The sequence below is a fragment of the Mixophyes fleayi genome, chromosome 3 (genome assembly GCF_038048845.1).
Source record: "Mixophyes fleayi isolate aMixFle1 chromosome 3, aMixFle1.hap1, whole genome shotgun sequence".
Lineage (NCBI taxonomy): Eukaryota > Metazoa > Chordata > Amphibia > Anura > Limnodynastidae > Mixophyes > Mixophyes fleayi.
Genome location: NC_134404.1, coordinates 334,833,548 through 334,859,163, shown reverse-complemented (window position 1 = coordinate 334,859,163; position 25,616 = coordinate 334,833,548). Strand labels below are relative to the sequence as shown.

The 25,616-nt window shown below is 42.6% G+C and overlaps 1 protein-coding gene and 1 long non-coding RNA gene across 6 annotated transcripts in view; one reads left to right on the top strand and one right to left on the bottom strand.

Moving 5' to 3' along the window:
- The window catches only part of SUSD4 (sushi domain containing 4), a 192,383-nt gene that overhangs the window by 29,555 nt on the left and 137,212 nt on the right, over nucleotides 1-25,616 (top strand). The window lies entirely within an intron of this gene.
- On the bottom strand, nucleotides 1,363-24,066 carry LOC142144944 (uncharacterized). The gene is made up of 2 exons (XR_012689801.1): nucleotides 23,765-24,066; nucleotides 1,363-1,637 (listed from the first exon to the last, which is right to left on the bottom strand). It is a non-coding gene; the product is annotated as an uncharacterized LOC142144944 (long non-coding RNA).

Here is a 25,616-nt window from a genome sequence, read left to right as displayed (position 1 = left end):
AAAAAACGATGTTAATATTTATAGACTGTCGCAATGACAGTATACAGTAGTGCCGGACACCTCTTCAATCGAGATCACTTGCGGTCAGCATTCGGGTTCATCAGTGATATCCAGAGTCGCTTTAAAGGTAAGTCTATAAATATTAACATCGCTTTTAGAACTTTCCTGTTTTTTTTGCAGGTGAAGTGGTTGTTGGAATAGTGGTAATCGTACTAACGATTACCACCGTTTTTAAATGGGTCACAGCAATCTTTGTCACTCGTTTTTTTTTTATTAAAGTCAGAACCGTATAGCAGAATGGAGAGGTGAACGAGCGCTACTGAGGGTGAATATGCGTTTGCGTCTGTCACCATCTTCCATCATCACCAGCATCATCGCCATTTATTTATATTGCGCCACTAATTCCGCAGCGCTGTACAGAGAACTCATTCACATCAGTCCCTGCCCCATTGGAGCTTACAGTCTAAATTCCCTAAAATACACACACACACACACACACACAGACAGGCAGAGAGAGAGAGAGACAGAGTAGGGGCAATTTTAATAGCAGCCAATTAACCTACTAGTATGTTTTTGGAGTGTGGGTGGAAACCGGAGCACCCGGAGGAAACCCACGCAAACACGGGGAGAACGTCTTTGTCTCTCCTACTCGCCCACCTAAGGATGACTCATTTTATTCAGCCATCGCCATATACGTCAAGATTAAAACTTTACTAGATTTTTCTTTCAGGTTTTCTTTTTACTTTGTTGAACAACTATTCTCTCATATTTTAAATTGAATTTCATATTACAACTCTTCCTTGTCAAAATGTTGCACCCCCAAAGCCTCTTGCCCTAGGCTGCAACCTAGTCAGCCTAGAGGACCATTGTATTGTAGACACCAGCAGAGGAGAATTTGTCTCAAGCCAGTAGGGTCCCAGGTACTAGTCTCCTGTAGTTTTGCTAGTAGGCAGCAGGGCAAGAAGAAATAGCTTGTGTGGAGTTCTTCTATAATGGTACTCTTGTAATGTGCTACCTCGGTCACTAGGTGGCACTGTATTTTTAGAAATGGATAATTCTCACTTTACCTCAGCTGAGCAAGCAGTATGGCAGCTTCCGTTAATATCAATAAATGCAAGCATACAGCACAGTTAGATCACAAAGCGACAATTACACTTTTAACACAGAACTGCTAAGAAAATAAGGTCTCCGCTGGTTTACTATCTACTTTATTTTTTATTCTGAGCACCAGTTTCTACCATATGGCATCTTGGCAAAAATATCCCTAAATTGTTTAAAATGACTGAAAATCTCCACGTTCTGAGGCGTTTAATACACAAACAGATGGGGAGGGATATTTGTTTCATGTTGACAATTAAACAGTTTCGTTCAACACTTAAGTTTATTGCAGGATGCTTCTTCCCCATGCTTTATAGTTTAAGGGAAGGAAATCGTGATAAAACGACTTTGTAGTGGATATATTAAAGGGACACTAAACCTTAATATGTACGAAACCTTATGGAAGAGAAATACTAAGTTCCAAGACGTTATTAGAATGGAAGATATTTAAGATAAAGTTCTGATTGTGTGGGGGGAGATATTTTCTTATGCACTGCAGACTTCCTGTCAGTAACCGCAATGAAGCCTCTTCTGGTCACCTATAAACAAACACACAGAATAAGAGCTTGGATTGAGCTCCATAGCATTATAAGTATAATATTAAAATATCTAAAGTTCTGTCACCATATCAGGGCCTTTTACCTATTGTGACTCAAAGGTAGTGTATAGTCGCAAATAAAGTAAATTCAGGCTTTTAACATAAATTACCTTTAATTGTTAGCACCAATATCATACCTCCCAACATTTAGACATGCAAAATTGGTACAACATGAGCTCTGTTCCCAGTCCACCCACAATCCGCCTAGATCCACCCAGGAATGCCACTTTTGGATGAAACTCCACCCACTCAGGTAAGTCCTGTCCCTTCCGAGGTCCGTGTCCAACTGGTCTTCCAGCCTCTAGTAGGGCACATCACAGCTCCTCCGCTGAGCTGTCGCCTGAGCTCTCTCTACCGTGCTCCTACATGGTGGAATCCCGTTCTCCTGGCTGGGACAGACCTCTTGTCCATCTCCAACTGGTCCTCTGTCTCAGTTTTCCTGCCTCTAGTAGGACACATCACGGCTCCTCCACTGAGCTATACTCTGAGCTCCGTCTGCCGAGCTCCTGCATGGTAGAATCCTGTTCTCCTAGCTGGGACAGACCTCTTGGCCATTTTCAACTGGTCCTCTGTCTCAGTTTTCCTGCCTCTAGTAGGACACATCACGGCTTCTCCACTGAGCTATCGTCTGAGCTCCCTCTACCGAGCTCCTGCATGGTGGAATCCCGTTCTCCTGGCTGGGACAGACCTCTTGTCCGTCTCCAACTGGTCCTCTGTCTCAGTTTTCCTGCCTCTCATAGGGCACCTCACAGCTCCTCCACTGAGCTATCGTCTGAGCTCCCTCTACCAAGCTCCTGCATGGTGGAATCCCGTTCTCCTGGCTGGGACAGACCTCTTGTCCGTCTCCAACTGGTCCTCTGTCTCAGTTTTCCTGCCTCTCATAGGGCACCTCACAGCTACTCCACTGAGCTATCGTCTGAGCTCCCTCTACCAAGCTCCTGCATGGTGGAGTCCCGTTCTCCTGGCTGGGACAGACCTCTTGCCCGTCTCCAACTGGTCCTCTGTCTCAGTTTTCCTGCCTCTAGTAGGGCACATCACAGCTCCTCCACTGAGCTATACTCTGAGCTCCCTCTGCCGAGCTCCTGCATGGTGGAATCCCGTTCTCCTGGCTGGGACAGACCTCTTGTCCGTCTCCAACTGGTCCTCTCCATTTTCCTTCCTCAAGTAGGGCACATCACGGCTCCTCCACTGAGGTATACTAGCACTGTGGATATGGGTTTGTAAGTTCACCCTATGCTTGCTTGAGTTTCTTCTGGGTGCTCCAGTTTGTTCCCACAGTCCAAAAACATACTAGTAAGTTAATTGGCTCCTGTCAACATGGACACTAATGTGTGTGTATGTGGTAAGGATTTAATCTGTAAATTACAATGAAACACACTGTAATATAGTGACGCTATATAAATAAATGTTAATAAAAACATGTAATTAATAGATGCTTCTTTTGTTCTGACTTATTTTGTCTGTACTGTCTCAGACTTTGGTAACTGGGGGCGGCCATGATGTATCTTAAAATGGGCAGTACTGGGAGCAGATAACATGTTATCATATATTCTTTAATAATAATAATAATAATAATTATTATTATTTTCGTAGATTTGTAAGGCACCACAGTGGTCCGCAGCGCCGTACTGTAGGTAAGACAAGGACATACATAAAATAGAACATATGTAAACAGGGCCGGTGCAAGGTTTCTCGGCACCCTAGGCAAAATTTCAAACTAACCCCCTCTCCCCCCTCCTGCCACGACACACCAAATACCCACTTCCCAGACCCTCACACACTTCACTTTTGTTATAAAAAAAAAAAGATGAGCCTTACCTCCTCCAGCGGTCTGGATGTTTTATTTAGAACGCTGTCCAGACTCCACTGCTGTCCAGGGGCACAGGATTTCTAGAGAGGAAGTATCCAAGTGTTAGATGTGGGATCAAAAACTTTTGAGAATTACCTATCACACTGCTCCCCCTGCAGCACACTGCCCCCCGCTGCTTGACCATGCCCCCCCACAGTGCCCTGCCCTCCCTTGACAATGTCCCCCCGCAGCACACCACGCCCTCTGCTTGACCATGTACCCCCCTGCAGCACACTGCCCCCCTGCTTGACCATGTCCCCCCTGCAGCACACTGTCCCTCCTGCTTGACCATGTCCCCCCCCTGCAGCACACTACCCACCCTGCTTGACCATGTACCCCCCTGCAGCACACTGCCCCCCCCGCTTGACCATGTCCCCTCCTGCAGCACACTGCCCCCCCCCCCCGCTTGACCATGTCCCCTCCTGCAGCACACTACCCACCCTGCTTGACCATGTACCCCACTGCAGCACACTCCCCCCCTGCTTGACCATGTCCCCTCCTGCAGCACACTGCCCCCCCCCCGCTTGACCATGTCCCCTCCTGCAGCACACTGCCCCCCCCGCTTGACCATGTCCCCTCCTGCAGCAATCTGCCCCCCCTGCTTGACCATGTCCCCTCCTGCAGCACACTGCCCCATCCCCCGCTTGGCCATGTCCTCTCCCCTGCAGCACCATGTCCTCATCTCCGCTGCACACTGCCTCCCCCCCCTGTAGCACCATGTCCTCCCCCCTGCAGCACACTCTGCCCCCCTGATGACCATGTCCCCCCCTGGAGCACACTGACACCGCTTGCATCAAAATGTCCCCTATCCAGCACACTGTCCCCCCTTGCTTCTTAATGTGCCCCATCCTTCATCAGTGTCCCCCATCCATTACACTCCCCCTCCTGCCTCACGCACCCCCCTCCATCACTGTTCCCCTTCCTGCTTCACACTGCCTCCCCTTGTATCAAACTGTCCCCTCTCCTTCACACTGCCCCTCCCCCCTAGCATTCTTTACTTACCTGTCATCTCTTCTTCACAGCTGCTCCTCTATGCTGCATTTCTCACTGTCCCTGTCGGGGCGTGATGAAGTCACGCTGACAGGCAGTGAGTGGGAGGGGGGTGAATGAAACTGAGAGATGAGACTTTCTCAGCCTCCCATCGGCAGAGTGCGGGCGGGGCGCGATCACTCGCCCCACCCACCATGGATCTGAAGCTGTGCAGGGGCTGTAGCAACTTCAGTTCAGCTGCCATGCCCCCTGCACAGATATAACAGAACAGAGCCGGACACCAGTGGCGCCCTCTAGAGCCCGGCGCCCTGGGCAGCTGCCTAACGCTGCCTAATGGTAGCGCCGGGCCTGTATGTAAAACAAGAACAGACAAGGCAGACAAAATAAATGCAGAGATGAAAATAAAGGGTATGGAGGACCCTGCTCATTAGAGAGCTTACATTCTAACGGGAAGAGGGCACAGCTGACACAAGAGCAGTAAATGTGTTTCAGAGCGGAGATTGGAACAGTTGTGAGAGTGTATTAGTATGAACAATATTGTCGGGGATATGATAAGCTCCAAAAAAGAGATGGGTTTTCAGAAAGTGTCTAAAGATTTGAAGGCTGTGGGAAAGTCTGATTGGGCATGGTAGGGAATTCCATAAGTGGGGAGCAGCACGGGAGAAGTCTTGTAGGCGGGAGTGAGAGGTGGTTACCAGAGAGGAGACAAGGCGCAGGTCAGAGGTAGATCTAAGAGGGCGGGAGGGAGAGTATTTTGATATGAGATTTGAGATGTATGAAGGGGTGGTGTTGTTGAGGGCTTTGTAGGTAAGGGTGAGTAATCTGAATTTGATTCTGGAGGACACAAGTTATATTATTTATTATTATTTATATTATTATTATTATTATTATTAATATTATTATTATTATTATTATTGTTATTTAATATGATTATAGTTATTTCCTTAACATAATATTTATTAAATTATAAATACATTTTAAAAATGTTAAAGAATACCAAAAAACACAATATAAATAAGGAAATACAAAACACAATATAAAGTTACATATCAATGCAAGGATGATTGAATATCAATGTAAATAAACAATTACTAAGGAAGGGGAAATAGGGCGGGAACAGAAGAGAGAAGAAGTTGGGGGGAGTGGTCATGCATCTTGGGGGTGTCTCTAGAACTTCCGCTTCCTGCAGAATTGTCACCAGTCCCCTGCCCTTCCTGTAGAAGCTTTCCTTCGATGCTGTGTGCACCAGTAGCTGGCGCATACGGCACCCATGTGACGCAGCAGTGAAAGGAACATTTTCCCAATCAGGACAAAGCTGTCCTGATTGGGACGGTGGGACAGAGCCCTCAAATCGGGATTGTCCCGCCTAAATCAGAACAGTTGGGAGGTACAGTGGATATAAAAAGTGTTCACGCCCCTTATTGACATTGCAGGTGTTTGTGATGTAAAGCCTGAAATGAAGATCAATCATGTCAGACCTTTGTCCACCTATAAAGTGACCTTGCAGCCTAGGTTGCATAAGTGTGCATACCCATATATTAGCTTAGGGCCGCCATCAGGTGAGTATGGCCAGTACAACGGTAAGAGGGGGGGGCTGCATGTACTGTGTAGAGGGAGGGGGGTACATGTGCGGAGAAGAGGGACTGGGGGTTGCCAGATTAAATAGTACTGGGCCCCACAGATTCTGATGGCAGCCCTGTAGGAACTGATGTTAATAACAAAAAAATCCTTTGCACATCAATGCATAATTGGTGGCGCTATATCAATAAATCATGATATATATAAATAAAAAATTATAATTTAGGACATTTTGGAGGTATATCAGAGCAGTTTTACTCTTCAAACATTTATGTAAGTACAGATGTCCACAAGTGTCTGAGATCCCTACTCTGCTCCCTATGACGTTCTCTATTAATATGCATGTGAAACAGTTCAGACGAGTGCAAAGAACGGTATGTACGATGATATAACCACCTGCACTTTAATAAGCAATATAACTGTATGTCCCGCATGCTCATTAAATCTTACTTTCAGCCTCTTCCTCTTATTATCAATTTATTTTGTACACTGGACACTAAGCTGGATTAATTGCGTTCATCATTTGTGTTATGGCTTACAGCAGAACAGTAATAGGCTTTTGCTGGAAATAAACAGTGCAACCTGAGTATATTTTCTCTTTAAATAAAACAATGTCTCTTATCTCTAGTTTAACACATTAAGGGTCTGTTCCCGATCCCACAGCTGAGATAAAGTTTGATCTCTCTCGACTATCTAGGAAACATTTAGGGGCACATATGAAAGCACGTACGCTGAGAACGTATGCAGAAAATAGACGCACGTAGAAAAAAGCAGGGATAGCTTAGAGAAAGCGTAGAAATAGCGTAGCGATGTGGCTTGCCAGTGTTAGCCGTAAGTGTCACATTAGCCTATTTGTACACAATATAATAATGTAATGAAGTGTCATTTACACAAGAGAGAATATTGTCTTGACAGTTTTATTAAAACGTGAAATATTCATTTTCCATATAAAATGTGATGAAATGCAAATTAAATTAAATACGCACATCTGTTGTGTTCCCTATTGAATAATCCAATGGCGGTCTTTTTTTCTGCAGTAGACCAAATGGAAATGACAGATTAGTAATGCGACGAGATGGCAGCGACTTTCATATATCTAGCTACCACACGAATCAATTAAGTCCTACCAGCTGGATGGGTCGCTACACAATCAGCCAATCGGAAGCGGCGAGCTAGTGCGACTGATGGTCATCATTAACATTGCATATCGTTACACCAACTAGAGATATGCCTCCTGAATCTGTCTATACGTTCACGTTTAATTGAGTTGCATTTATGTGAACACGCCGGTACTGTATTCGGCCTATGCTTCCCTGCCACATTCCGGCTCTCCAGTCTTACGGAGATACTGGTCAGCGATAAGCAAAAGCCTACATACGGATGTATGGGTGCCCATTTTTTTGTGTGCATGCATGTGACATGCAAAAAACAGGCATACACCCAACTCTAAATGGACCCCTAGGTATTCGGTGCTTATTTAATAATATGGTACATTGAGTACAAATGTGGTGTAATCTATAGCAACCAGTCAGATACTTTTATTATATTAACTGTACTAGAAAAATGGCATATAATCTGTTTGTTTGCTGTGGGTTCTAGCACCTTTGTACAAATTTCACCATGTTATTAAATAAGACCCTCCACACTACTCCATGTGTCTGATCACAGTGTTTTACAACATCCAGTAGGACACTGTTGTAGTAGGTCGAAGCCATTGAGTGAGAATCTCATGACCTATGCCTCTAGGTCACTACCACCCTCCTAAAAAGCTGCACTATTATATTTTTGTGGGGTTTGTGGACATCCAGAGTAGATATGAGGAATGAATGATGACGGGACATGCCTGTCATGTTGTACATTTCTACTAATCCTGAAGGTAATGGAAAAGAAACACTGTAACATGCTAATTAGTTGGGTATTGATCACACACAACATATGTAACACAAGTCATTAGACAGATCAGAGTGGATTTTTAATTAGTAGAGTTTTGCTGTAGTGCAAACTAGACAAATTAGATATTTGGCAATGCCTAGTTACTGTATTCCTGACTATGTGTTTTAAATGTAAAAATGTTCCTCCAATTCAGGGATTTTAAGGTTTTGGTTTAAAGGCCCCCGATACTGTATATGGTAGGGCCACTTCAGTGTTATAGCTAAAGGCTCCTGAGACTTGATATGTAATATCATACAGGGTTTTGTTCTACTTTCACCAATCTGCTCTTCTCAACACCAAGCAGCGTCTTACACAGTCTGCACTGCCAAATTATATTATGGAGCCGCAATGACCAGCATATGAAATAGCTACCAATGATCAGGATAGTATACAGGTCATAATGTTGCACATGTTATGCAGCCCCAATTACCGTGACTAGCCTATTATACAGCTCCATTGGATAGCATGTTATACCTCCCCTGCAACTAGCATTTTATACAGCCCGCACTGCCGAGTTATATTATGGAGCCGCAATGACCAGCGTATGAAACAGCCACCAATGATCAGGATAGCATACAGGTCATAATGTTGCACATGTTATGCAGCCCCAATTACCGTGACTAGCCTATTATACAGCTCCATTGGATAGCATGTTATACCTCCCCTGCAACTAGCATTTTATACAGCCCGCACTGCCAAATTATATTATGGAGCTGCAATGACCAGCTCATTGCTGCATATGGTACACAGCCCCAATTTACCATGGCTAGTATACAATACAGCTCCCTAGCAACCAGCATGTTATACAGCCCTAATGACCAGAAGAAGCATGCTGTATATCACCTCCCAACCTCATACACCACAGAGTACAGTCCGGCAGCATTTTACTTCCTTCCAAAACCCAGATTCTCTGTCCCTATGAGTGACTGAACATTGTATAATCCAACTTAATTCAGAGAGCTTCTTATAATAAAATACCAGTGGATATCTTAGTAACCTTCAGATAATAAGTGAGCATCAGTGAGCAGCCGGAGGCTCCAGGGAGAAGCAATCTGCACTGTGCGGACTGTAATCATCTGTGTTATCTTGAGGAGTAGAGTGGCTAGATAATAGTGATGTAAGATAAAGTACTGACAGTCATACAGGGGTGGTGTCTGTGCCTGGACACCCTGGAGCCGAACCATAAATAGGTCATGTCCTTTATTGCTGGACCGATTGTTGATGTGTTTAGTAATTTCAAACATTATTGAAATGGTGAACTAATAAAGGTGACTTTAAATATGATAAATATCAGTACCACCTTCACTGGCTATTGCCTGCAAATCTTCTGAGTAATACATATATACACTGTGGCAATTGGAACACTGTGCCACCTTCTAATAGACACCACAGCCTGAAGGTACAGAGAGGGTTAGATACACACACACAGAAGCCAACAAGTGGCCAGTGATCAGTTTGGGACCTATCTGTGATAGCCAGAGTTTAGGGCTGTGGGACTGTTTACTTCTGTGAATGTTTCGTTTGATTTGCTGTAGACACTGCCAAGACTGTTTATTATTGGCCAGGTAGGACAGGAGGACCTGCCTATATTTAGCCAGCATTACTGTTCAATATATGCATCACCTCTTAGACAGCCCCAATCTAACTAGTCACTTCAGCCGTTCTGCAAATCCAGCATTTTACAACTAGATACATATGAAGACAGCAGAATATACACTACAGCCATTACTATAGTGCAACATTGCATATATGTCTGGCTTTAAATGGCCAAACCGGCAACCCTAATCTTGGAATTTAAATCAGCTCCCAGAATGCATAATTCATTAGTTTTCTTCACATTATCCATAAACCTACATCCAAATAGAGAATCGTTTTCCATTTCCAGTTCTGTTAGTTTAATCAGGTGGAATATTCAGTACCAGCAGACTGCCGGGTAATGATCTCAGTCTCTGCCGTTTCCATACGTATGCACAGCCTCTCTGTAATTAATGTTTAGCGTGTGCTTTACTAAATGGCATGCAAGAAAGAGCATAGCAGATGTACACAATAATTACACTAATTAGCTATATCAATGTAATAATGTAGCTGCAAAGCTTTTAGTCCACAGCCAACGTAATTAGAAATACTAACATATAAACAGAGACTGATTGTATCAATAGCTACACACATACTAAGGCTTATAGAGCGATGAAAGGATACTGAATTATAACATGCGACGGTAATAGTGCAGCACGGGACTGATATGGGGGAGATTGTGGGACAAACTGGTTGTAGTTAATGACTTCCATTAGGTCTGTCTTCTCTTTCTATCAAACAGAATTTTTATATGTTTTGTACTTGTAGTCTCATATATGTAACATCATATAGAAAGATGTACTAGCAAGGTCTAGCTAAAGCAAATAAGCTTCCTGCTGGGCTCTGCCGCACTGCACAAAAAAAAATCTGCATTAATTTAGAGTTGCAAATCTGGAAAAGGGGGATCGGGTCTGTGTACGTGCAGGTTCAGTACAGTAAGGGCATGCACAGCCCACTAGAGATACGGCTTCTAGACTTGGCTACAACTCCAGATATGCCTCTCTTTAATTCAGGCCTGGCTAACCCGTGGCTCTCCAGGTGTAGTAAATCCAGCTGATGGTGCAATTGGAAGGGTGGGTGTGACGTTGCGCAATTCTATAGTGTAAAAAGAAAGATTTTTTTAATTAGTATTCTGTAAATACAGGGTAAATTGTACAGTTACTCTAATTATATGCTGGACGGATTAGTGAAAATGCCACATAACACTATACGAAAACAAATTTACATGATTGTTTCTTTCTCATTTGTTCCATTTGTATCTAATAGGATGGAGACTGTAATTCTAATAGGGTGGAGGAGCAATAGATTGTTTATAGTATTTATTAATGATGAGCGGTTCAGATTCAGAGAAATCTGACAGATCCGAGTTTTGGGGCTCTGAGTGAAAATGAGTCACTATTCGGTTTCGTGCGCGAATTTTGCATCTCAAAACGAGGCAAAGCATAATTTTTGGGATTTTTTTTTTTTTCGCAAGACTCCTGCAAGTTTTGGATCGATATCTTCTGTAGATATAGCCCTCCCTCGTTTTCACAAGTGCCATTTTAGAACAGACAGCATGTAAGGAGAAGGTGAGCTACGGTACTCTGCTCTGAAAATCTCGTTCAGGGTGAAATAGGGACATAGAAAGCAATAGAATTGTGTGATTATTGTAAAACAGTTCTGTAAAGATCAGTCAGCTAGAATTGTTTGCTGATCAACTGCTTTTACTTTCAATCTTTCAAAGAGTTTAGACCAGGCCTGTCCAACCTGCGGCCCTCCAGATGTTGTGAAACTCCAAGCCCCAGCATGCTTTGCTGGTAGACAACCAGTTGATAGCTGGAAGGGCATGCTGGGACTTGTAGTTTCAAAAACATCTGGAGGGCCGCAGGTTGGACAGGCCTGGTTTAGACGGACTAGAGGCTACTGGTTGTTATTAATGCCCATATAATAGTACTAGTATATAGACTAGATTTAGATATCATTCTGAATTTTGCTGTATGACTATTAGCAGCAGAATTCAATTAAATGTATTTCATTTAAAGTTTTTCTAGTGAAAGTAATCTTGTTTGGGACATCTGAGCTAATTTTGAAAAAAACTGGGTGTTTGCGTGTGAGTGTGAACGCAGCTGCACACCCCCTAAAAAAAGCTATATATTCTAATCATCTATTTTTCAATACTTGTCATTTTTGAAAGGGTCACTCAGTGACATCTCTATTTAAAAAAGGGTGTTTGCATGTGAGGGTATTTTTCTGGGCATTTTCGACATTCAGCTACCACATGTAGAACACTGCAGTGGCTGCAAAAAAAATGTCTTCTGACATGCTACCAACTGAAGCAAGCCCATTAGATAAATTAAACAACAACAAAAATTTAGTGTAAGGTGCAAGAGATAAAAATGTTGAAATGCTGCATGCACACTAAATTTGGAGCATTACACAGCATGCATCATGGAGAGTGAAGAGGCAGTAACAATCAGATGTCATTAGATGGACAGAGGCGTCAGTAGCTATTTAGACAAGTAGATACCAAATTGTAAAGAGCTACATAATTTGCTGTCACAATATAAGTAAATGTTGATGATGATAGACAAAGGTGGCCTACACCCATACTTCAAAACTTCAAAGACTACGCACACAATACTTTTTGAATATTATAGGGCTTTCATCATAGACAGTGAAGCTACAGTAATACCGCTTTCATACTGCCGCCCCGGCAATACCCCGGGTTTTTCAAGCCGGGTTTTTGCCGGGGCTCGGAGCGTCCCAGCTCAGAAACACCATTCATACTGCACCTCGGACCCGGGAATTTCCCGGGTTGACCCCATTCATACTGCACAAGTCTGTGCCCTGGCAATTTGTGGGAGTCATCACCAGAGCAGTTTTCATTGGCTGAAAAATGGTGATGTCATTGAAAGGTGACTGGTTTTTTGACGCATACACTTTTTAAGTGAAATAAAAGCAATTTTCTCCAACAAACTCCGATTCTGCTTCAGCTTGATCTGCACTCCACCATCCACCATTTCTCCTAAACTCCTTCTCGAATCTTCCACGGGCTCCCACCGATGACATCATCCTCCAGAGACAAGCAGACAGCCAATTAGCTTGTTTTCTGTGCAACCCGGGTTGAAAAACCCGGGTTGCTCCATTCATAGTGCAGGCAACCCGGGTCCGACCCGGGAATTACCCCTCGATAAATCCCGGGTTGAAGACCCGGTATTTTTGACTTGTACCATTCATACTGCACCAAGACCCGGGTCGTTTGAGCTCGCCCCGGCAAAAACCCAGGATTTTGGTGCAGTATGAATGGGGTATTACAGGCAGAATTTATTGGATGGACAGTGCGATGAATGAACAACGTTAGACATTTCTAAAAGTAATTAGACCTGCACCTATACTACAAAACTTCAAAAACTACGCACACTTCTTGATGGGCAGAGCATTCATCGATAGCCAAGAGCATGGCTTTCATACCTTGTTTTACTTTTATGCTCATATACACTATATGGACAAACGTATTTGGCCACACCTGTTAATTATTGAATTGAGGTGTTTCAATCAGACTCGTTGCCAGAGCTGTATAAAATCAAGCACCTAGCCATGCAATCTCCATTTGCAAACATTTGTGATACACAATGGGTCCTTCTGAAGAGCTCAGTGACCTCAAGCGTGGTACTGTGATAGGATGCCAGCTTTGCAATAAGACGGTTCGTGAAATTTCATCCCTGCTAAAATTTTCCACGGTCAACTGTAAGTGATATTATTAGAAAGTGGAAGCATTTAGGAACAACATCATCTCAGCCACAAAGCAGAAGACCGCGTAAAATCACAGAGGGGGGTCATCGACTACTATGGCACATGGTGCGTAAAAATCACCAACGCTAAGAAGGATCCTGGAGTGGTCAAACACTAATAGTGAGAAGCAGTGGATCGTTATTGAAGGATCATACCTTCCTTCCTCACCTCTATTTACTCCATGGTTAAGCAAACTACCTATCATCAGACACCCTATAATTGGTCCTACAATTTTAGTATGGTCCAGACTTTGGATCCTTCCACACCTCTCCTCTATTATTTCTCCACTGACCCCCTTATTTGATAATCCTCTTTTCCCCCCAGCCGTACAAACTGGCCTCTTTAAGACATGGGTGCGTGCTGGGATTACACGTGTCAGCCAGCGGATAAATTCCACAGGTGTGTCCTCCTTTCTTGAGATCCAGGCCAAATGGGAGCTTCCGGGATTGGAGATTTGGAGATGCCTCCAGATCAAGCAGTTCCTGACCTCGGAATTACCTCGTAGTGATATAACTAGAGCCCTCATAGTGTTTGAAACGTGGTGTCTAGCAGATGGCTGTCTTCCCCACCTTCTCTCCAAGATCTTCAAACTACTTATAGAAAACCTTTTTAGCTCCTTACCCAAATTCACCACTGCTTGGCATCAAGATCTGGGAGAACAGGTCCGTGAAGCAGACTGGTTAGCCATTTTTGAGACCACACATGCTTGTTCTGCTAGTGTCTCTATAATAGAAACTAATTACAAGGTTCTAACAAGATGGTATAGGTGCCCAGCCCAACTACCAAACTTTTGACAGGGTGTTTCTGACTCCTGTTGGAGATGCTAGAATGCCTGGGGCACTACTATGCATATCTGGTGGGATTGTGAGATACTCAGACCTTTCTGGTCCAAGGTCATGGAGGTCTCTGCTGAAATATTAGGAGATGTGGTTCCTGATAGTCCCGCCTTCTGGCTTCTCAACAAGATCGACGTCCCAATTTCCAGGTTTAAAAAAAACATTTTACGTTATCTGTTTTCGGCTGCGAAAGCAGTGATTCCAACCCATTGGAGATCTCCTAACCCCCTCAACCATCCGGGAGTGGTTCCAGAGATTGGAGTTTTATAGAGTTATGGATGAGCTTTTACTCTCATCTGCTGATAAATTTACTGAATATTACTCCATTTGGAGCCCATGGCTTGAATTCCAGGACTCCAATAAATTTAATCATTTAAACAAACCAGTTCTCTCACCTACTCTCCTTGCTAGGACTTGAATTGTTTATTTACACAATCTGTACTAGGAAACATTGCCCCCCCCCCCTTTCCTTCCCTTCCTTTATCCCCGTCTATGCCTTTTCCTTTTTCTCTTTTCCTTCTTCTTCTATTATAACATTTATTTGAATATCTTATTATGGCATTTTGTATTAATGAGGTGGTTTTGTTACCCAGTTATCTGTTCTCGTGAATCTCTGTTGAAACTGCCTTAAAAACTTCAATAAAGATAAATATTATAAAAACTCAAAAAAAACAAAAAAAACAAATCACCAACGCTCTGCTGATTCCATAGCTGAAGAGTTCAGAACTTCCACTGGCATGAATGTAAGCACAAAAACTGTGTGGTGGGTGCTTAATGGCCTAGCAGCTGCATGCAAGCCTCACATCACCATGACCAATGCCAAGCGTCGGATGGAGTGGGGTAAAGCACACCGACACTGGACTGTGGAGCAGTGGAAACATATTCTATGGAGTGACAAATCACGCTTCTCTGTTTAGCAGTCAGATGGGCGAGTCTGGGTTTGGCGGATGCTAGGAAAACTTTAGCTGCCTGACTGCATTATGCCAACTGTGAAGTTTGGTGGAGGAGGTATAATGGTATGGGGCTGTTTTTCAGGGTTTAGGCTAGGCCCCTTATCTGCAGTGATGGGCAATCTTAATGCTTCAGCGTACCAAGTCATTTTGGACAGTGCTAGGCTACCAACTTTTCTATTCCAACATGGTTTGATGTGTTCGGTTTGGAAGAACTTGGGGGGACCAACTCCATATTAAAGTATATGTATTTGTATACAATGTCATTACAGTCCCAGTTGGTGTAATGGTCAACTGTCTGAATACTTTTGTCCATATAGTGTATATTTATGTTGAGGGTTGAAGAATGATTCCCCGGGAGGAAGTGTCACCCAACCCTGGTTTAAATGGGACTGCCCAAGACTTGCAGCGGAGGTGATCCCCAAGATCCATGTATATAAATATGGAATGTATATAAATAATCTTTATATGCTCTATTAGTGACATGTAAGAAATATGTAAAACAGGCAGTTCAGATAGGCCAATAGTTAGCCTTCCTACACAGTGTGTAAAACTGACATTGATGCAGATTGGTTGCCAAAAACATCTGTGTTGACAAGACAATACAATTAAAAGTCCACATTCTGAGAAATTAAGAGGACACAATTTAGCACTGGCAAAGAACACATGTGTAGATGGAGATATGATGGATGATGAGTTATGCTATGTGATGGAGTTAGGTAACCATATAGACTGGTTAATTATTTTAGGAATTGAATGGGAGAAAGCAAATGCACAGATGGCAGATTTACAAAATCCTTCATTAAGACGACAGTGGACAGAATACCTCAACTACAGACACCGGCATTAGTAGACATTTAAAAGATGCTGAGAGGGCACAATGTTGAATGGTACAAGTCATGATGGCATTGTCTTTGGATCTGTGCTGTAATGCTGCTCTTCTGAATCAAACAAGGGGACTGGTATATATTTATGGGGAGGGAGGGCTGAAGAATCATTCCCCTTGGGGAAGCTTCATCTAACCCCATGGTAAGCTTCGTCTAACTCCATGGTAAGCTTCATCTATCCCCAGGGTAAGCTTCGTCTAACCCCAGGGTAAGCTTCATCTAACCCCATGGTAAGCTTCGTCTAACCCCATGGTAAGCTTCGTCTAACTCCATGGTAAGCTTCATCTATCCCCAGGGTAAGCTTCGTCTAACCCCAGGGTAAGCTTCATCTAACCCCATGGTAAGCTTCGTCTAACTCCATGGTAAGCTTCAACTATCCCCAGGGTAAGCTTCGTCTAACCCCAGGGTAAGCTTCGTCTAACTCCATGGTAAGCTTCATCTATCCCCAGGGTAAGCTTCGTCTAACCCCAGGGTAAGCTTCATCTAAAGCCAGGGTAAGCTTCATCTAACCCCATGGTAAGCTTCATTTATCCCCAGGGTAAACTTCGTCTAACTCCAGGGTAAGCTTCATCTAACCCCATGGTACGCTTCATCTAACCCCAGGGTAAGCTTCATCTAACCCCATGGTAAGCTTCATCTATCCCCAGGGTAAACTTTGTCTGACTCCAGGGTAAGCTTCATCTAACCCCATGGTACGCTTCATCTAACCCCAGGGTAAGCTTCATCTAACCCCATCATCATCATCATCATCATCATTTATTTATATAGCGCCAACATATTCCGTAGCGCTTTACAATTGGGGACAAACGTAATAAACTAATAAACAAACTGGGTAAAACAGACAAAGAGGTGAGAGGGCCCTGCTTGCAAGCTTACAATCTATGGGACAATGGGAGATTGACACATGAGGTTAAGTATACATTTTGCATCTTGGCCCAGCCAGACTGCAAAGGTAAGGTGACTCATAAGCTAAATGATCCTGTCACACAACAATGTTGGTCCGGGGGTAGTTGTCTTGTGTGAAATTGTGTAACAGGCTAAAGGTAGTGAGGTTAAGATGGTGGTTGAGGAATATTATAAGCTTGTCTGAATAGGTAGGTTTTCAGAGAACGCTTGAAAGTTTGTAGAACAGAGGAGAGTCTTATTGTGCGAGGGAGAGAGTTCCATAGAGTGGGTGCAGCCCGAAAAAAGTCCTGTAACCGGGAATGGGAAGATGTAATGAGGGTGGATGAGAGACGCAGATCTTTTGCAGAACGGAGTTGCCGAGTTGGGTAAGCTTCATCTAACCCCAGGGTAAGCTTCATCTAACCTCAGGGTAAGCTTCATCTAACCCCAGGGTAAAGGTAACTGAACGAGACTTGCAGTAGAAGTGGTCCCCAAGAAGAGGTGTAGTCACTCTGACGCCAGCTTTAGCACCGACCAGTCGTAAAGGATTATATCCTGGGACCAGGGGTGAAAAGGCAATTTGATCTTCCACTGTTTGGTTTTGCTATTAGTTGATAGCTGACTTGCATTGATCTCTCCGCCAACATTTTTCTTTAAATAATCACTGTGACCTATTGCCAATTTTACATTAGTGACCGTGTGGTTATTTATTTATTCAGTTGTAGTCATAATAAGTCTGAACATGCGAAGGAGGTTTGGGTGCAATGAAAGGGAGATATCAACACTATTCAGTTTAATTATTTTTTTTAATTGAATTGGAGAAAGCAAATGCAACAATGACAAAGTTACAAAATCATTCCTTAAGACTTTGGCCAGAATTGGTGAAAATTGGGACAGTTGTGAAGGGATCATTAGAAAATTGACTGTAAATGAATGTTAATGCTATAAATGGTAATATAGGAGCAAAAACAGCTCAAAAATGAATTTTTTTTTACCTATTTTTCACAATATTTAATTAAATCCAGATCCAAAACCACATACAAAACTAAAACACAAGGGTCAACGCACATCTCTATTATTTATACACAGAAGGTCCATGGATCTGAGACCAATCTAGAGGATGGGGCGTCACACAAGGAAAAGCCACGGGGGGCACAAACCTTCCACTAGATCAGTCATAGACCTGATCTAGCCCTGACATGAATGTGATTTTATGTTTATCTTTTAGGCTTACATCCTCCACCATCTCTGGTTTATACTTTCGTCACTTATTAATAACCTGAGGTCAGAGCCAGTGATGACATCATAGAAGGTGACAGAGTTCCCATGGAGACCAGGACATTGTGATGTAATGATCATGATATAAGGACCAGAAGCTGCTCCAGTCAGTCAGTTGGGAGGTTGAAGCCCCAGATCACTGACAGGACCAATGGATCTCTACATCTATGGGATTATAACATCTTCAAACGCTGATGTAACTGCTACGTCGTGGGATCCGCTGCTCTGTCGTCGCTAATGGAGCGGTAAATGAGAAGATTGTAATTGTATCTGTATAGGCTCCCTTCCCCTTCTGTATAGATGAATCACAGTGTAAGCCCTAGCGGGCAAGATTCATCTCATTAGATTGTAAGCTCCTACGAGCAGGGCTCCCTTCAGGGCTGCCATCAGAAACTGTGGGGCTCAGTACTAGTTAATCTGGCAGGGCCCCTCCGCCCCTCCCCCCATAAATGTTCCCCTCTCCCCATCACAGTAAATGTTCCCCCCCAATCATAGTAAATGTTCCCCTCTCCTCTTCCCCATCATAATAAAGGGGACGGGTCTGTCAGACTAAGGGGCCCAGACAGTCCAGGGGGCCCGGACCGAGAGGCCCCTTACAGCTGTACTGGCCGTACCACCCTGATGACAGCCCTGGCTCCCTTCCCTCTTCTGTATAGATGAATCACAGTGTTAGCCCTAGTGGGCAAGATTCATCTCATTAGATTGTAAGCACCTACGAGCAGGGTTCCCTTCAGGGCTGCCATCAGAAACTGTGGTCCTCAGTACTAGTTAATCTGGCAGGGCCCCTCCGCCCCTCCCCCCATAAATGTTCCCCTCTCCCCATCACAGTAAATGTTCCCCTCCCCCCAATCACAGTAAATGTTCCCCTTCACCAATCACAGTAAATGTGCCCTGCCCCTCAGCCCCCAATCACAGTAAATGTGCCCCTCTGCCCCCCCCCCCAATCACAGTAAATGTGCCTCTCTCCTCTTCCCCATCATAATAAAGGGGGCGGGTCTGTCAGACTAAGGGGTCCAGACAGTCCAGGGGGCCCGGACCGAGAGGCCCCTTACAGCTATACTGGCCGTACCACCCTGATGGCAGCCCTGGCTCCTTTCCCCCTTCTGTATAGATTAATCAAACTGTAAGCCCTATTGGGTAAGATTCATCTCATTAGATTGTAAGTTCCTAGGAGCAAGGCTCCCTCCCCCTTATATCTCTACAGGTATATACAGCAATATGCAGTTATATATATGTGATCCAGGATGACAATCGATTGCCTTACATGGAGTCAGGAAGGAATTTTTTTCCCCTCTGAGAAAAATGAAATGTCTCCGGGGGTTTTCTTCGCCTTCCTCTGGATCTATAGATCAGTAACTCTGACACCAGATCCCAGGGAGCCCCAAACATGACCAGAATAATGGCTGTTATTACAGAAATACTGGTGAATTGGTTACATTGACTGCACCTAGATATTTGGGGTTCCCTGGGCGCTGGCAGTGTTAGTTAATAAATAAAAGTTCAGCAATATTTCAGTTGCATCTCTGCATATTGTTAATCCAATAAAAAGTATTTGAAAATAAACTGTGTATGTTTCTTGTTTAAAATAATAATAGTAATGATAATAATAATGTAGTTCAACCAGGGAAGATGGTGATTAGGTGGGGACGGATGGGGTTGGTTCAGAGCTGTATTGTAGGTAAAGGAAAGTGACCGCAAGAAGCAATATCTTCCTACTGGGGCACATGGTCAATCCCCCAGCCAGTATTTGCCATTATTATTATTATCATTAATTTGTTAGGCGCCACAAGGCTTACACAGCGCCGCACACAGTACAAACAGTAGACTATACAGGGTGAAACGATACAGAACAATGAACAAAAAGTACCAATACTTCAGAAACTCCAGGCAGGCTACAACGGAGCAGAAGAACAGGTATGGAGACAGGAGGGGAGGGGGCTCTGCTCATGCGAGCTTACATCCTAAAGGAGGGTAAACAGACCAGGCACAAGAGGAGCCAGTTGAGGCAGGGGAGAGAAGGGAGGACGAGCTGAAGGGAGGAGATAGCGGTTAAGTGGATGGTTGGTAGGCTTTTGCCATGCATGCAAAAAAAATAATTAAATATTACTTTCATTTCCTGCACTATAAGGGCGCCATTTAAAGTTAAGGGCAAAGCAAAACAAGGTGCAGATTTGCTCCTTTTATTTGCTCCTGACTTAATCAACTTAACCTCCAAATGCATCTGTTTTAATGCATTTTTGCATTTTTGGGGATGGTCTAATTTTTTCATGTAACTCTAAAACAAACAATTAGGGTATGTATTTTTCCAGCCCTGAGTGGTCCTTTGTCCTTCATTGCTTTCTCCAGAACGTCCAGTGTGGATGGCCCTCAAAATAGGTCACTTAGAGGACCACACTGTAAGTAGTCACGACTCTAAAGTTCAATTACCGGACCCTGGATGCAGCAGGCTGGATATTTTGTTTGCTCAGCAACTGAAGCCAATACCATGAGTACTGAAAGTCAACGCTCGTAGTGATTTATTGATCACCACCTTCTACACTGGATTCACGTCCCACTGATCCAAAATAATTGTTCACAGTTTTATTACATAAACCATTGTCCCCCAGGGGCCTATTTATTATGTAGAGTAAAGCCCTTTCTCTTTCCAAACACCATAAATTGACAGTGTATATTCATCTTGTCCTAGAATAGTTTACAACTTGTTACAGATATCTGCCAGGGTGTAATAAATAAACAGTGGAGGAATGATTTAGCTCTGTATCACCAAGTTTTGCCATCCCTAACTTCCCAAGCACTATGTCTGAGATATATGGGATTCTAAACTCCCCCTAAAATTGTCAATGTGTGTGAACAAGTTTTAAGTGAGTAATTCATCATCATCATTTATTTATATAGCGCCAACATATTCCATAGCGCTTTACAATTAGGGACAAACATAGTAAACTAATAAACAAACTGGGTAAAACAGACAAAGAGGTGAGAAGGCCCTGCTCGCAAGCTTACAATCTATGGGACAATGGGAGTTTGATACATGAGGTTAAGTCTACATTTTGCATTTCCGCCCAGCCAGACTGCATAGGTAAAAGTGGCTCATAAGCTAAATAATCCTGTCACACAACAATGTTGGTCAGGGGGTAGTTGTCTTGTGTGAAATTGTGTAACGGGTGGTAATAGGGTAATGTAGTGAGGTTAAGGGGTGGTTGAGGAATATTATAAGCTTGTCTGAAGAGGTGGGTTTTCAGAGAACGCTTGAAAGTTTGTAGACCAGAGGAGAGTCTTATTATGCGAGAGAGAGAATTCCATAGATTGGGTGCAGCCCGAAAAAAGTCCTGTAACCGCGAATGGAAGGATGTAATGAGGGTGGATGAGAGACGCAGATCTTGTGCAGAGCGGAGTTGCACAAGAATATGCTTTATTAGAGTCTCAACTTCCTCATATTAGAAGGGTTTCACTGCCCAAAACATACATTGTACGTGCAAATCCCATTTGTACCCAACACCAGGTCAATTGTCTGTTTGAAATTCAAGTTCTTTGACGCTTCGACTGGTTCTTGTGCTGAGAGCAGTGAGTGGATAAGTGGGCAGCCAACCAATCAGCTCTGTTTACAGCAGAGGTGTCGGAGTACTTGAAATTCAATCCTCTCCTGTCTATTCTGATAGGATAATTGACATTTGGTAATGTGCCCAGGGTAATAGGACCTTTTAGGAAAATATGGGTCATTATATATTTATTTTACTCGGTCATAATGTATTCATTTTTGCATTTTTAAATGTTGCACATCTATATTTATTAACATAACAGATCCAAGAGAATACAAAGAGATAGAGCTGAATCAGAGAAAGAACATAATTGTAATTGTACTGAACACTTGGTCAGTATTATAAAAGGGACATTTTCAGGGACCTATCTTTAACACCTTGGGCAGTCCGTAGAAATTAGAGACAGTTGGCAGTTATGTACCGTTAAGTTTTGTTGCTAAATTTGTCCCTCCACAGCTTCTGTAGCCTTTTAACAAGGATCCTGGCTGTATAATCCTCCAGTTGCTATCATTTCAGGATGGAAATATTAATTGAAGAAATTATTTATTTATATAAATAAAGCTTCTTTTTTTAAATAGTGTCAGTAGATTATTTTATTTTATTTTCTATTTACTTTTCTATTTTTTTTTTTTATATATTTTTTTTCTTTTCTTTTTTTTTTTTTTTTGTAAGGTGTAACTGGAAGTCCTGATTGAAATTATAAGTTAGAGAGGTAAGCAAGATTGAGAATATCGTGTACTAAAAGTCTTCACAAAGCAAATACTATTAAATGTTACGCTTGACACAGGTCATAAGGCGCATAAATAAACTGCATTCTACTGCACGCTTAGAAACATGTTCTACAGAAAGAATGTGCCCTTGATAAAACAGAACAACCAAGACTGTTAGCAAATGATGGCGAGAAACTCACAGTAATAGGCAGCTTTGTACTGAATTACACATACAAACAATGGACAAAGCAACTGGATGTCACAGAAAGCAAAACTTCGGAAGGCTCTAGGTCTTGCAGCTTGCAAGAAACTCGACCTGGTGATGTGAAGAATGAACACTGAGGGGGCTGAATCACACCTGACAATGGAGAAAATTCAGGAACACTGGGCATTATGTTTTCAAAGGTTTGGGCTATTTACCATAAATATTCTCCATCAAACTGAGACTGTGGCATGACCAGTTATACACCCACGGAGAACAATCTCTGCAGCTCTTAGAGACAGAATTCAAAAGGAACTTGTACATAGGGAAACGCTGGCTTTAAGTTAAATTCACAGACCCATCTGAGTGGGTGAGTTCAGTGGTGATTGCGAAAAATAAATAATACACTGAAAAGGTTTGTAGATCCAAGAATGTAGTGAGATAGCACTACACACTAATAACATTGGATGGCATCTCATGCAAGCTGATAGGAGCAAATTCTTCAGTGTTCTTGAATAGGAAGGAACAAAACAGTAAGGGCCTAAGTCATTAAAGTGAACAAGGCAAAAAAAGGAGTAAATTTGTTCCCGGACAAACCATGTTACAATGCAAGGGGTGCAAATTAGTTTATTGTTTTGCATGTAAGGAAAATTCTGGGTTTTTTTCATGTAGCACACAGATAGCTTTATTTTTACACTGGAATTTAAAGTTGATCTAGAACATACACTACCCCAACTATAACTCTGTCACCACATTTTAAATGTACCTCTCCCTCCAATGCAACATGGTTTTGCCAAGGTGCAAAGTTACTCCTTTTTTTTGCTTTGCTCTCCATATTGACTCTAAAGGCCCTAAATGTCCCAAAAACGATAAATCAGGTTCCCAATTCTTCCCAATTTTTCTCAGGCTGGGTATACACTACGGGGATTTCAGCCGATTATCAGACCAAACACACGATAAGCGACCATTCGGCCCAATATCGCATTAGTGTGTACGCTTCAACAATGAATTGTTTCATTTGATTTTTAAACTGAATTAAAAATTTAATTCAACGATGGAACGATGTCGTTCCAATTTGGCATTTACCTGGTGGGTGTAGGGGATGGAGAGAGAAGTGTCAGAGAAACCAGATGAGGCGAGATGGAGGGAGCGTCACTTGTGTGTGACGAAGGGAGCAGTCGCGGAACCTGACAAGGAACAGGAGCAGTCATTAGCTGTGTACAATGGATAAAGTCCGAAGGGTGTGAGTGTTGGAAGCTGTCCAGAGGTCTGTGGCAGACAGAGAATGGCAATCTGAGCCACTCAGTGCCAACCGGGCCCTTGGTGGAAGCTTAGGTTGCCTTGTGGGTCATCTGGCTCCGATTTGAGGTAACTAAATGCAATTAATCTCCAAAATGACTGCTAGAGAAAAAAAAATCAATAATGTTTTCTTATTGTCTGGCTTTGGGCACAGATCTTTGTGCTTGGTGCTTAAACCAGGTCTTGTAATAAAAAAATAAATAGCATTGGAGAGAAAGATGGCCCCTTTCACACTCTAGTAGCCATATAACCTTTAATTGTAGAATGTATCACCAGGTGATCCTGTTATATATGGAGCAGAGCCTTGTAAACAACCTTGCTTGCATCAATCCTACCTACTGTACTGGATCAGTATTTCTCACACTATTAATTAAGTAATTATAATGTGTGAAGCAGGTGACACAAGATTCCTCATTAAAACCTTTTAAATGCTCCAGTAAATATTAATTTGCAGAGTTTAGTGATGGAAATACAAGGCAGTGTGGTCATTAGGGAATTCCTGTTTAATATACTGATTTACCAAAGTAACATCTCTGCAACTGAATCACTGATTTTATTACAGTACTTGTGTTCTGGTTGTCTCTGTGTCGGGCCTGAATGTATAGTTAATGCTCGATATATTTATGTAGATACTAGTGTTTATAACAGTTTCTGCAATATATTCATTCATTTATTGGTTTTTTTAATTTAAAGTTAATCAAGAATTAGGTAGACTGAGATTGTACAGGTGTTGGGTATCATTGGGTTTAAACCCTTCAATCTTTCACAGGAACGTAAATTATCTTAGCTCGATAGTCAGACAACCCCTTGTTACTAACGATATAAATCATCAAAACTGTTTATAATTTTGTATTCATGTTTAAACTTATATTTAGAGTATAAATGTCTGTTTTTTAATATGGGCTATAACATGGCACAGGAAACAGTTTTTCGGTCGGTACAAATATCCTTACAGTTGTCTTTGTTAACTATGTACCCTTTCTCTCTCAACCACATTGGCTTTGCCAGCTTCTGCATTGCAAAATTACATTTAGCAAATAAATACAATATTTCACCAGGTGGGACTGATAGTTGTGCAAGACTCTTATAAAGGTGAACTGAGCATTTCAGTATGTGATTGCAGCATGTAGGGGCAATGCAGTATTTGTTCAGCATCCCTTACACTGTAGCATTGATTTCAACCGGGCAAAATTTGAACCTAACTCTAAATCTGCCCCCTGGAATGTCCTGGAAAAAAATGCAAATCCAATGTTTGGAAAACAGCCTTTATCTCAGTCAGATTCCGTGCGATCAGCATCCTGTTCACAAGAGTTTCCAACATTCCAAATTAGAACCCTGCTGCCAGTGTACTAGAAATAATGTCTCTTCTCTCAGGACAGATTATTATTAATTAATTCCATTGTTAATTTCCCCATCGAGGGTATAAGTATGATTTTGTGTCAACGCTTATCATCAATACTGGCCCAGGGTGGTAAGAGTTAGCAGACAGGCAAAATCAACATAGGCAACATTATATGTAACATATAGCTTATATATAATGTTGTAGTGATTTCCTGTTTTAGATTTATCGAGGTAGGAAATTAATTACTGCGGGATGTAATGTATTGTTACTCTTCACTCCAGGGAGTTCTGCATGGTG